This window comes from Rousettus aegyptiacus, unplaced genomic scaffold, assembly GCF_014176215.1.
Source record: "Rousettus aegyptiacus isolate mRouAeg1 unplaced genomic scaffold, mRouAeg1.p scaffold_m13_p_7, whole genome shotgun sequence".
NCBI classification, from domain to species: Eukaryota; Metazoa; Chordata; class Mammalia; order Chiroptera; family Pteropodidae; genus Rousettus; species Rousettus aegyptiacus.
Window position 1 is genome coordinate 81,251,540 of NW_023416310.1, and position 3,273 is coordinate 81,254,812.

Genomic DNA, 3,273 nt, shown 5'->3' on the forward strand with positions numbered 1-3,273 from the left:
GAGTTGAGGCCCTGGGAGGGGACAGTTCTAGGGGTACTCAGAGGTGAGAGCAGGAGGAGGATGAGGTTTAGGAGGAATGAGAGAAGCTGGTGGTTTTAGAATAGATAAGCAAGAGGGGAGAATGTCAGCCATATCAGACCGAACAGGTTGCCTCTTGAGATACTGTGCTGGTCAGTGTCTGATGAGTTAAATGTAAACTACCTAATAATGATTGTTCGGTATACTTGGCATCTACCTCAAAATGTCACATGATGTGGTATGTGTAGATACAGTAAAAAGAAATACGTAAAACAATACCCTTAAACATTTGGGGATTATTGGGCTAGATGTAATTATATTGAACAGTTATTACTGTTCAATATAGAGATGTCATGCTTATGCTATCTCATTTAATCCCATTATACTTGCTGTGAGGGTGGATCTTAGTCTTTACATTTTATAGACAAAGAAATTGAGGCTCAGCGACATTCAGTATTGCTCAAGGACACATAGTTGGATTTGAACCCAGATTTTTGGAATAAGTCTAGGCTTTAAGGAATGCTTCCAGTTCTAATATTCTACTCTTGCCTCTCCCTGTTCCTGAGACTGCTGCCAATTACTGAAGGGAAAAAATTCTTAATGATGAAGGTCAACTTGTAGGCTACATGTTCCTTGTCATTCATTTTATGAACTTTCAAATCAAAGGTATGCAAATCAAAATGACTTGCCTGTCTTTATTTTTGGCAGTTTTCTTCACAGTTATTTCAAGTAACCTAATTCTCTTCATTTTACTTTTTTTTTTTTTTTTGTTACATTCAAGTAATAAGAGTGCAGGTTGGAAGAATTAAAGAATGACTAAAATAGAACTTGACTTTGTGTGGTGGAATGTACTCAAGTTTTGGAGTTAAACAGCATGAATTTCAGAATTTTTGTGCTACCAGTAGCTTGTTGTGATTATAGTTAATATATTTAAATTCTCAAAGTCGCAGTTTATTCCAATGTGTAATAATAATAATAATAATATTGATAATACCACCTCATAGCATTGTTGAAAAGAAAAAGAAAAGATATTTGTGACAGCATTTTTCAGGGCACTTATAGCTGCAATACCTTATATTGTGTTGGTCACTGAGTGATTATTAGATCTTTCTTTTAGACCAAAACGATTTTGGTATTCATTGTATTTGCTTGGTCAACACCTACTATTACACTGTTGATTTGAATTGCAAGTCTAGTTTGACTGTCTCTTTCTAATGAATGAATACAAAGATTGCCAAAAATTTACTGAACTGCATGGATATAGCCTAGGTTAGGAGAGTTTAATATGATAAAAACTGTCTCATCAGGTACTACTTGGTCAAATATATGGTGATGGAAGGAGATTTGACTTTGGGGAGTGAACACACAATGCAATATACAGATGATATATTATTGAGTTATACTACTTGAAACCTCTATAATTTTGTTAACCAATGTCACCCCAATACATTTAATTAAAAAAATTCTGTAACATGAGTCTTCTAATATCCCACCAATATTCAACTGAATCTGCTTCACCAGAAACTACTAGTTAATAAGCGGTTATTGAGTATTTGCTCTTGGTAGAAAATTTTTGTGGAATTGAACATGAAATTTCCAGAGGTAAGGGCTGCTACACATGGCCGTATAGTATAGCTCAAGAGGTATCATTCACATAGAGTAGGATGGCATGCTACTCTGTGAAGGTATGCAATGTGGTGACCTATTTGAAGTTGAGATATATGTTTGTATGGTTTAGCAATTAAAGTTCAAAAAAATTGCAAGTTGTGTCCCATCGGAATTTTGAAAACAGTGATAACTTGTATCTGGAAGTTCATTTCAAGGGAAATTCAAATATTTCAACCCAGAATTATGTGGTAGGGATTTTATAGCTTGATATAAATTTCATGAAGGAATTCAAAAGCAATACTTTATTTCAAATTCTTCAGACTTCTCATTTCATAAACTAATAGAAAATTTTACCTTGAAAGGACTTTGAAAAGTGAAACAAAAGGTACTTGCCTAAACTTCCTCAAAATTCTAACTCTTAGTGTGATTATTCATTTCCTAAGGCAGGAAAAGAAACCAGGGATATTTCTAAAAACTTCAAAACTGTAGAATCAAATTCTACTCTCTTCTAGATCTGACATCTTTTAACATGTAAAATTATTGACAGGTCGGTTTATTATTTACAATTAAGTAAAGAAGATACTCATATTGAGTAATAGAGGTAAATAACTGCAATTTTATTTTTTAAGATAATTGCCCATCACTCAGTTATTTCAGATTTAAACTTAATTAGGATCGTAGTTAATTATATCTGCAATATTCCAATACAAATATTTAATTATTTTACTGATTGCAAGTTATATTTCTTCCCCTGTTGAAAAGCAATGACTTGGAGTTTTAAAATTAGCTTAAGTAAGAGGAATAACATGAGATATAAAAAATTGCTCTGCCTTATGAAAAAGTTTAAGGATCATATCATGCCTGGGGCAATTTAGCGATTGAATTAAGTAAAATTATCAAAAGAAAGCAATAGAAACATTACATGTGAAGAGTGTTTTGTTTGATCCTAAATTTAAAAAATTTCTAGGAATTGAAAGAGTATAGAAAGTGAATAGAATGGAGTTGTGAAAAAAATAATGGAGTGATAATGAAAAAGCAAAAACAGAAATAAAAACTAAAAACCAAACCCCAAACTAGATTGAACTGCTGGCCTCACTTCACCTCTGTGTGTATGGAAAGTGAGGATGTAATGTCTAGTTCAACTGGTAATATTTGATCCACAAAGTCAACGTCAAGTCCTTAGCACAACTTTTCAAAGAGTATAAAATCTCCAGTTTCTTTTAGTCTGTACAGTATAGCAGATTACTGTTTTGAAGAATCTTTGTCAAATGATGGGGCAACCAGTCCATTGATTGTAGCCAATTAAGCTATTATTTGGTATTCCGAGCTATGTAGACAGTGAAGATTAGATTACTATTAGCAGGTAAGAATTTCCAGGAGTTATAGGTTTCCTCTTACTGAAAAGTACAAATGAAGGCAATTTATTGTTCATTGAAATGATTTATTTGAACATTTCCAAACTTGTATAGTCACTGTGGTCAAATATTAAACATAGTCATTATAGGTAATGAAGCTAACTTTTAAATTATTTTTAAAATGAATACTTACATAATTAAATGGTTGTTATTGCATTAAAAGCTATTCCCTTATACAGTTATTCTAGTATAGAGCAAAACAGCTTTAGAATATTATTTGAAAAGACCTTGG